We start from the raw sequence: 11,302 nt of genomic DNA on the forward strand, positions 1-11,302 counted from the left end.
GTCAATACTGTCTTTCTATGGCAAAACTTTGAATTTATGCATGGCGAAACTACATGATGTAATTAAACCGTGGACCTGAGCTAGCGTAAATCGCTGTAGTTAATTAGTTTCAGTATGAGGAACTTTGTTATTTATGTTTGCTATAGGTTGCTTGTATTTTGCTAATTATGCCCTTTGTTTACTTAACTACATTATGTTGCATATTATCGTTCAATTCACCAACTAACAACGCAAGTACATAGATCAGAGATGGCAAAGGACTGCTACGCTGTGTTCGTTGGGAGGGTTCCAGGAGTCTACGACCACAGGCCAGATGCTCAGTCCATGGTGGACAAGTACCCGGGTTCTAGCCACAGAGGATTCGAGAGCAAAGACGAAGCAGAAAGTAGTTACTTGAGGTGGACGCTCCGAAAAGAGTGGGGGCGGAACCGCCGGTGCCTAAAGTACTACATAGTCGCGCACTTGCTCATATTAGACGCTCTTCTCTTCTACATCATGATTTAGATAGAGATGGTGAAACTTGTGTGTGTGCCTTGACCATGCAGTTCCACTTATTCGAGACATGACATGACTTGTGTATTGCTATTTTTGAGATGTGATGATATTTGTGTTAAATAATGATGATGATGGTATGGCGAGACTACTGTATGTGTATGATATGATGAGAATAGTGTTTGTTTATTATGAACTAATGAAACTACTATGTAGAGCCTGCATAAATACAGCACAAATACACAGAGGGGGTGTGAATCTGTGAAAGCAGGAATACTGGAGTGCATCTAGCAGCAGCCCTGCATTAGCAGCAGCACTTGCTTTGTTGTAGTGCTACAGATAGTTAGCAGTAGCGCTGCTTTGACCAGCGGTACTGCTAACCATACTTACGAGTAGTGCTAGTTAGGGCAGCGCTACTACAACGACCTAGCTGTAGCGCGTTAGCAGTAGCATCGGACCCAGCGCTACTGATATAGGTATTTCAAGCGCTACTAGTAGGCTTTCTCCTAGTAGTGCCCTGGCAGAGTGATTTGCCGGGGGTTGGGTGTGTATGCCTCCGCCTCCTCCAGCTAGACTCCGGCAGGCTTCCTTATGGACACTAGCTTCATCTTCACTGCTGGTGTCCCTCCTGCCACGTTCCTTTGGTCCTGGCGATGGTGACCAGGGCATCACCTGGCTGCTCCTTCCACCCTACTGGCTTCGTCCTTGCCCTCCCGATCTTGTTAGGTTGTGTCCTGTGGGCCTTGATGGGGTCAGGCTGGGCTTCTTCCCATGCACTTCTTTTGCCCTCTCCACCTCCCACTTTAGCTCCTAGGAGGAGAGGAGCAAGAAAGGCATTACAGGGCACTTATATTTTTTAATATAAAAGATTTAGGCATCTGCCAAACTTTAGTCTAAATTATGTAATCTTCCATCCATATTTGTACCCCGTATGGTTTGCACTTGTTTATTCCTTTATTATTGAAACAAGATAGACTTGCCGGGTGCTTGTGCATGTATTATGTCCACGCCGAGAAATGACTTCTCAATAATTCCAAGTAAACAAGCTCTTCTGGCAAGACACCTTGTCAGTCCCCTCCGTTGCTGCCACAAGGCTCGGCCTGGCGGGTTAAGTGCGTGGAGGGGGACCAGCCGCTCGTCAACTCTTTTCCAAATGCTACTACAACCATCCCTAACAAAGTGATATTCGAATCAAAGAATTGGAGCACAAATGTTGAGGGCCACGAGGTTCTTCTAGACACAAGCTTTCTAAACAAGGGTATAGCATGGATGGCTAGGGGAACTTATCTGCTTTATGCTGCTGGGGATCGATATGCCAGCTTGTTCTTACTTCTTCCTTTCGGGGAGTTTATCCATGGTAGGGACCCTGTCGTTAGTATAGGGGGAAAATGAGAGCACATCGGCTAGGCTTGTACAAAAGGTGGTTGCCGGTACTGAGCCCGGCAGCCGGACCTTACGGGTAGAACGTGCCGAGATGCTCAATATTCCATGAGTTTTGCAATGTAATGCCATCTTTGGTCTTCAAACAGACTGCACCAGGTCTGGTGACTTGTATTACCCGGTAAGGGCCTTCCCACTTCGGCGTCAACTAGTTGGAACACGCCTAAGGACAAGGTCGCCTTCCTCAAGACTCTCGGTGTGAATCCTGCAGCTATGATAGCAATGCATGGCCTGCTGGTAGCGTGTTGCACACACAGTGGCTCAAAGACAATCTTCCTCGAGGAGCACAACATCGTCATGCCGGAGCTGCTGTTGCTCTACTTCATCATAGGCAAGTACTCAAGGTGAACCGTATATGAGTTTCGTGGGGAGCACTGCTTCTGCCCCGTACACTAGCGAGAAGGGAGTCTGTCCGGTGGCTTGATTTGGTGTCGTCCAGAGGGACCAAAGAACCACCGACAGCTCATCCGTGTAGTGTCTGCCACATTTTTGCAACTTATCAAAAGTCCTCGTCTTGAGCCCACACAAAACTTCAACATTCATCCGCTGAGCTTGCCCATTGCTCCATGGATGAGCAACAGAGGCGAAAGAGATCTTGCTCTTAAGGCTTTGGATGTACTGCATGAAGGCACGACTCGTGAACTGCGTGCCATTGTCGGTGATCACTCTGTTGGGTACTCCAAAACAGCACACCAATCCTTTCAAGAACTTGACAACTGATTGTGCAGTCTCCTTTTTCACTGCCTCCACTTACGACCACTTTGTAAACTTGTCGATCGCAACGTACAAGAATTCCAAACCCCAGTAGCACAGGGGAAGGGGCCCATGATATCGAGCCCCCAGACCAAAAATGGCCAAGATAAAGGGATTGTATGGAGAGCTTGAGCTGGTTGATGCATGTTCTTTGAATAGAACTAGCAAGCTTCACACTTGGTGACTAGCTCAGTCGCATCCTAGACAGCTGTGGGCAAGTAGAAACCCTGCCGGAAGGCTTTTCTGACTAGGGCTCTTGATCCAATGTGACAGCCACATACACGTCCATGTATTTTTGCCAACAGCTTCAGCCCATCTTCCCGGCAGATGCACATCAATTTAACCCCGTTCGGCCTCTTTCTGTATAGAATGTCATTGACAAACTGATACTGTCGGGGAAAATTATGACCTATGGGGTCACAAGGATCCCTTCTATGTTCGGCGGGGGATTAGTTGCACAAAGGGAAGGTCGAGTCGTTAGCACACGGAGGATTTTTATCCAGGTTCAGGCCGCAAGGATGCGTAATACCCTAGTCCTGCTTTATCTGGTTTATGAGTGTTCTTGAGCTTTTGAACTAGCTACGATGCGTGCCTTGTCTAAAAGTCCGAATCCTCTCTCTGTGCGCCTTGGGCCTCCTTTTATACACAAAAGGGGTTGCCACAGTGGCACACAGGAGGTGGCAAGCTACATCGATACAAGCTTATCACTTGATCAATGTAGGACAAACGCATTTAATGCGTTGCCCATGTGTCCTCTCGCTTTATTGGGTATGGCGGTAGAGGCCATCCTGTCCTTCGCTGCTTCCCCTCTCCTGCCACGTGTCTGGGCCAACGAGGCATGCAGCACCACGCTGGCCAACCAGGTGCTATGTTGGCAAAGTGGTAGGCTGCCACAAAGTTCTTCATGCCACCACGTAGGCGTCTGCTTTGCTGGCATGCTTATTGTCACATTAGAGTGGCGGTGAGGTGGCGGATTCCTGCCGAGCACGGGCCTGGCCGTGGCCCAGCGATCATCCCCGGCAAGGCCTGCCGAGGGCCTTGGAGTCGTCCCCGGCAAGAGTCTTGCCGGGTGTCGGATATCGGGTTCTGGCAAAACCCTTAAGGTTCGAACTCTAGGGTACACACGAAGATCTTTCTCTACCGAAACACGCCCACAACCTCGCCATGATTCCAAGCTAGATCGATGAACAACACAAGAGACACAAGGTTTATACTGGTTCGGGCCACCGATGTGGTGTAATACCCTAATCTAGTGTGTGGTGTGGTGGATTTCCTTTTGGGCTGCAGATGAACAGTACATAGGAAGAACAGCCTCGCGAGGAGAGGTGTTCTTGTGGTGGTACGGTTAGTGGATGAACCTCTAGATGAGATGCCTTCTACTCTGGTGGCTAGCCCTATTTATAGAGGCCCTGGTCCTCTTCCCAAATATTGAGCGGGAAGGGATCCAACAACGACCATTTTGAAAGGGGATAACTAGTACAAGCTATCCTGACTAAAGGTGGTCTTCACCTGCCAAAGGCACTGGTGATGACGCTGTCTTGGGCTCCACAGTGACCTCCGTCCTGCCGTCCTGCTGGTCTTGGCCTCATTGCACCAATAAGGAAACCTTTGCCTGATGCCTTGGAACTCCGCGCCTTCGCTTGCCTCCTTTGCACCAAAGAGGAAACAAGGACACTATGCAGGCTGGCACCTGCCTAGCGCCTACCTGGTCTCGATCATCATGGCTTGCGTCATGAGCACCTCGCGAGGTACCCCTTGCCTTGATCTTTCCGCCTCCTCGCGATCCTGCCTGATGAGGCCGCACCTGAGGAGGCCTTACGTCATTCGCCCTGCGAGGCTTGGCCCCTCGCGAGGGTCTTGAGTGTTGGTTGATGAAGACAGGCCATACTGGGCCACCGGGTGAGCCGCGCTGCAGGCCGCATGCAGGGAAGTCTGGGGACACCCGTTCCTAGAACGCCGACAGTAGCCCCCGAGCCCAAGGTGCGCTCGGACTTGGCTTAGCGGCAAAGCCAAAGCGAAAGTGCAGAGCACCATGGGCCCCAACAGCCTGCAGCCTTCGTCGCCGCATGGGCGTCTCCACTTCCCCATGCTGCCTCGACAACTGCCTGATTTGACAAGTCCCTGCTGCATGTAAAAAGGGTCATGATTACCTGTGATCGTGGAGGTCGACGGTTGGCCTCCCTTGAGTTATAAATGGGGAGGGGCGAAAGCCCCCGTTGCACATCTTCTTTGGCTCCACCTACTTCTTCTCCCTTGCTCCACCTCCATTCTTGACGCCAATGGCACCGATCCATAGGTTCTCAGCCGAAGAGAAGGGGAAGGCCCTCCGGGAGCAACCTGATCCGCTCCCTCCGAAGAAGCGGCCGGTCCCATGACTTCGCGACGAGGTGTCAAGGCCAGAGATGACGAGGCCTTGGTGCGAGAGGCCACCTCTTGGGTTCCCGCTACCCCTGTAAGCCCGAGCCGAGGGCCCTAGAGAAAGGGATGACGAGCGACACCGCCCACACCGCAGACGAGGTCGACGAGACGTGGCGGTGCGCGCCGTTGCTCTTGGAGTCCACGCCGCGGACTCCTCTCGCGAGCTCGTGCTTCACGTTGTAATGCCTCCATGCACCTAGATCTGCTTCCCTTCGTTCTTCGCCACCGAGATGCTGCCGAGGGGGCCTCTCGAGCTTTGGCTATAGGACGCCAACTGTGGCGCTCCGGCGACCTGAGTGGAGGTTGAAGTCGTCGCTCCGGGCAAAGTCTTCATGACCCGAAGCTGGGGCGAGGTCGCCCGGGTCTGCCGAACTGGGGGCGCCCTCGTGATTCACTTTGAATACGATGGCGCCTCCTTGATTCTCTTCAAGGTCTTTGACGCAGAAGGCCGCCGCCTGGAGTGCTGCCCAAGAGGAGGCGGTCAGGACATCAACGTGGTAGGGGCTAGGCCTGCCGCTCGTGTCCCCACTGGCTCCTCCGGCAGCAACAGCGACGCTTGGGAGTCCAGCGACTCTTCCGAGCTCTTCGTGACTCCGGAGATGAGCAACAACAGCTACATGCCCCCAAGCTCGCGTCGTGCTCAGAGCAAGGCGGCTGCATCAGGCCGTCGTCGCGGCTGATCTGGAAGTGGTTGGCGCCAGCCTCTCATGGCCCACTGTTGATGATGGCGTCGGCCAAGGAGGCACGTGCAGTTAGGACTCCTTAGGAATCTCGTCTTTTGTTCCCTGTGAGGAATCGAGAAAACAACCCGTGGGGGCATGTAAAGGGTCCGTGATGTATTTTGCTGATGTGATCCTTATTATGAAATCGTGTGAATGCTTGTCCTGTCCCAGCTTGGTTCCCCCTTTCTAACCTCGCGATGCCTCCGTGATCTACGCTGACAGGTCCCAGTCCCCAGGCAGGCTTCAGCCGTCGCTGGTATGCCTGGTCGCGATGCCGTGGTCAAGGCTAGGAGGTGAGCGGCCCGAGGTCCAGTAAGATCCCTTGAGGCGCGATGCTCAGGAGGTCCCCTTTAGCGTGCAAGCAGCCGCGGAGAGGCGAGAGAGGAAGGCAACGTTTCCATCATAGTGCCGCATTAAGTGGAGATTCTATGCTACATCGATTAGCTGTTCCAGGCGTGAAACTTATCTCTAAAACATGGAGTCGCTCCTTCGTGTTGTGCCAGACTTGTACGTCAGCAGCTTTGGTGCAGCTAGGTTAGGCCCTCATGAGCTTCCCTTCTCTTCCCCATACCCCCCTTCGCGCTCTACGTCCTTAGGTCCCGACCCTCAAGCAAGCTCAGCCGCCGCTGGTATGCCAGGTCATGATGCCGTGGACAAGGCCAGGGGGTGAGGGCTGAAGAACTAGTAAGAGCTCCTGAGTCGTGATGCTCAGGAGCCCTCCTTTTAGCGTGCAAGCGGATCGCATGGGAAAGAGAGAGAGAGCTCATGGTGCCATCCGCTTCAGACCTCAAGAGGTTCCTGCTAGGTAACAAGAAAAAAGCAAGGGTTGCCATTATGATTGCCGGCCGACCATTGGTTGCTCTAAGGGAGTGGTGAGGGCACTAAGGGCCTGGCGATGTGACGCTTGTGGGGCTTCCACGGGCCAGAGCTCGACCACTCAGATTTGTCTACGTTGCAGGGACGGACCCATGCGCAAGCGCCATGACAGCGTGAGCAGCTCCAGTGGTAGGTGTCAATTGAACAGGCGATAATCATAGGCAGGTTAAGCATGGAGGGCAAATCAACTTAGATAAACGCTGAAGGGATACATGCCACTGGGACCGGCCCAAGCGGCTTGGGGACGATGCAGCCTGAGGGGCGCCCCCAGCAAGGTAAACTAAGACATAAGCAAAAGGGATACACGCCGCAGGGACGGACCCATGCAGCCTGGGAATGATACAGCCCTGAGGTCGCTCCCAGCTGAAATGAACTCGAAAGATGTCACCTGGTGCCATTGTAGAAGGGGTGTTGGAGTAGCTGAAGATGCGTGATGAAGAGGTTGACCCTCACGAGCCACCGGAGCCCTGAGCCTCGGGAGGCTCTGGGGATCCAGCAGGTTCCTCGAGGACCATCTCCATCTCCGCCAGGACCGTGTGATGTCTAGCCTCCTGAGCTGTCAGAATACTCCGTAGATGGCGCTGGTGGGTGGCAGCCGCGTTTGAGAGGCCGAAAGGCATGCGAACGTAGTTGTACGGCGGACCCTCGCAACATCCCATGCATGAAGGCCAGAGGCGCTCCTAAGATGCGGCTCGGTTGAGCCCTGGGACATCGATGCAGACGCGCAGCCCACCATCCTCGCCTAGATGGGGAGCTACGCCAAGCAAATGGCGGTCGCCGTGCATGGCTCTTCACTACAAGAAATATGTCAACTTATGACCTTCTGTCAGTGACCCTGGAAGAATTGGTCATAGATTTATGACCATTTGAGACCAATTGGTCAAAAGCTGTTCGAGGGGCTCCAAACCCGAAACCATTGCGACCATTTTGGTCAGAAAGGTCATAATTTCCTTACATGAAATGGTCATAAAGCTAACATCGCTAGTCCGCTGCCTTATTTCTAGTTGTTAACGACCAATATAGATGGTCATAGCCTTGTAAATTGTGGTGGGTTGCTATGACTAGGCGCCACCTCATCAGTTTTGCCTATGTGTCATGTCCATGTGGCAGTTTTTGCCCTAGGTTGTGAAGCAACCTATATTTCTGTCATTCCCAAAATTCCCAAAAAAATCTCATAAATTCTTTGGGTCATATCTTCATCAAATATGTAAAAACCTTCCTTGCCTAGTTCAAAAATAATTCAAAAATATTCATTTTCCTATTCTGTTCAGAGTAACAGTTTGTGAAGGAAGTACCACTTTGGCATGTCCAAATAGTATCCATTTTCTATAGTGCTTTCCTATGCCCAAATAACCATCCTCCACCAAATGCCAGCTCAATCCATTCATTATTTTGACCCAAGCTTCAACATTCGTATTTATGTCCAGTGTGGTGGTTTGCAAAGCAAGTACCACCTAGGCTCCTCCTTTTGAGCTGAAAATTTGTGAAAACGGTCTTCTTAGTAACTGATCATCCTCAGCCAAAACTCACGCGCATTAGCCATGTACATTTCCCGTACCGCTAATCAAACACTTGGCTGCTAATTCATGTTTGAGCATCGATCGGTCTCCTTGTGAGAATCTTATGTTGTAATTTTCTTCCTAGCACCAACCTGGGGAGTGCCCAACCCACTAAACATGCCTAGGCCGCCCAGAACACATGGCAACGCCACAGTCACGCGGTGACCACGCGGCGGGCATGCGAGTTTACGCGCTCTAGAGTTGGGGCCCTCGGCCACCGCCCAAACCTCGACGTATCGCCACCAAACCATGTATTTATGATTAAATAGGTCCTTATGTAACTAGAAATGATTTTTGGAAAAAATAAATAGCAAACCATGAGGCAGCTGCAGTTCAAATTTGACCCGCTTCCAGCTGAATCGGCAGAAATTTGTCTTTTTCACGAGAGGTGAATCAAATTTTTTTACACCAAATAATTTTGTCAATTGTGCATTAAATATGGCCTAGTATTTTATAAAAATGATTTGGTCCAATTTTGCAACAATTATTTGGTAGTTCCTTCACAAAAAACCCTCCTTTCGGGCACTCGAAAAATGGAAAATGGTTTTATTGTCCAACAAAAATGAAAACTTCCTTAGGCAACATTGTTTGCTATTCCAATATGCACCCTTGTGCACAATATGAGATCATTTGAACAAACTATGCCATGAATGTGGCCATAAGATTGATCATTTGGCTTGAAAGCCATGAATCTTCATGCTTGATAGCCCATTTCTGAGAACACTTTTTTAAAATAATTACCGTATTACAAGTTTGTTATTTTTCCTACGAACTTGGCCACATATGATGACACAATGCGAAGGTTTCCCAATTTTTTGATTTTTTTTGAATTTTTTATACCCGTTTCAAAATGCGGTCAAAACGGCGGGCTTGACCGTTCCTAGCTAGTGGTTGAATCTTGGAATTTTTTTGGTGTTTCTATGATTAAATAGGTACTTATGTACCTAGAAATGATTTTTGGAAAAATTAAATAGCAAACTATGAGGCAGCTGCAGTTCAAAATTGACCCACTTCCAGCTGAATCGGTGGAAATTTGTCTTTTTCACGAGAGGTGGATCAAAACTTTTTACACCCAACCATTTGGTCAATTGTGCATTAAATATGTCCTAGTATTTTAGAAAAAGGATTTGGTCCAATTTTGCAACAATTATTTGGTAGTTCCTTCACAAAAAAACCTCCTTTCGGGCACTCGAGAAAGAAAAATGGTTTTTTCGTCCAAAGAAAATGAAAACTTCCTTAGGCAACATTGTTTCTCATTCCAATATGCACCCTTGTGCACAATATGAGATCATTTGAACAAACTATGCCACGAATGTGGCCATAAGTTTGATCATTTGCCTTGAAAGCCATGAATCTTGAGAGATGATAGCTCATTTCTGAGAACACTTTTTTAAAATAATTGCCATATTACAAGTTTGTTATTTTTCCTGGGAACATGGCCACATATAATGACACAATGCGAAGGTTTCCCAATTTTTTGTTTTTTTTAGTTTTTTATGCCCGTTTCAAAATGCGGTCAAAACTGCGGGAATGACCGTTCCTAGCTAGTGGTTGAATCTTGGAATTTTTTTGGCGTTTCTCTAATTAAATAGGTACTTATGTACCTAGAAATGATTTTTGGGAAAAATAAATAGCAAACTATGAGGCACCTACAGTTCAAATTTGACCCGCTTCCAACTAAATCGGCGGGAATTTGTCTTTTTCACCAGAGGTGGATCAAAACTTTTGACACCCAACCATTTTGTCAATTGTACATTAAATATGGCCTAGTATTTTAGAAAAATGATTTGGTCCAATTTTGCAACAATTATTTGGGAGGTCCTTCACAAAAAACCCTCCTTTTGGGCACTCGAAAAATGGAAAATGGTTTTTTCGTCCAAAGAAAACGAAAACTTCCTTAGGCAACATTGTTTGTCATTACAAGATGCACCCTTGTGCACAATATGAGATCATTTGAACAAACTATGCCATGAATGTGGCGATAAGATTGATCATTTGGCTTGAAAGCCATTGATCTCCACACGTGATAGCTTGTTTCTGAGAGCACTTTTTTAAAATAATTGCCTTATTACAAGTTTATTATTTTTCCTGGGAACTTGGCCACAAACAATGAAACAATGCGAAGGTTTCCCAATTTTTTGATTCTTTTTGAATTTTTATGCCCGTTTCAAAATGCGGTCAAAACGGCGGGAATGACCGTTTCTAGCTAGTGGTTGAATCTTGGAATTTTTTTGGTGTTTCTCTGATTAAATAGATACTTATGTACCTAGAAATGATTTTTGGAAAAAATAAAGAGCAAACTACGAGGTAGTTACGGTTCAAATTTGACCCGTTTCCAACTGAATCTGCGGAAATTTGCCTTTTTCACGAGAGGTGGATCAAATTTTTTTACACCCAACCATTTGGTCAATTGTGCATTAAATATGTCCTAGTATTTTAGAAAATTGATTTGGTACAATTTTGCAACAAATATATGGTAGGTCCTTCACAAAAAAACTACGAGCAAACTATTATTTTTTGGTTAAATGGCTAAAAAATTCTAGAAATATCGGAAATGCATACAAGTTGGTTATCATCCAGAAAATGTTGTATAACTTGAGTGATATTTTTTAGTGGTGCCATTTTTGGAAAAAATTATTGGCAGTTGCTTGACAAATTCCCTCTATTTTTACCACTTAGAAACTATTTTAAATGATACATTTCTTGGACCAATCAGAAGGCAGAACCTCCCTTCCCACGGATCACCCCCCTAAGCCGATCTGAGCCATCCACACCATACAGATCCAAAGTCTCCTAAACGCACACTGGCCAACCAAACCCTAGCATCTTGCAGCACACTCCCCTCCCTCTCCCTCTCCCCGACCCATGCGGCGCCGCCTCCCTCTCCCTGACCCAGATCTCCCTCCCTGACCCAGACCACCCTCTCCGCCGTCCCAACTCCTACCCCGCCGACGGCCTCCCCCCATGCGCCACTGCTCTTGACCTGCAACGACCAACGACGACGCCCCCCATCGCTGCCCCCTCCTTCCCCATCCCGCCGCG

The sequence above is a fragment of the Triticum aestivum genome, chromosome 1B (genome assembly GCF_018294505.1).
Source record: "Triticum aestivum cultivar Chinese Spring chromosome 1B, IWGSC CS RefSeq v2.1, whole genome shotgun sequence".
NCBI lineage: Eukaryota > Viridiplantae > Streptophyta > Magnoliopsida > Poales > Poaceae > Triticum > Triticum aestivum.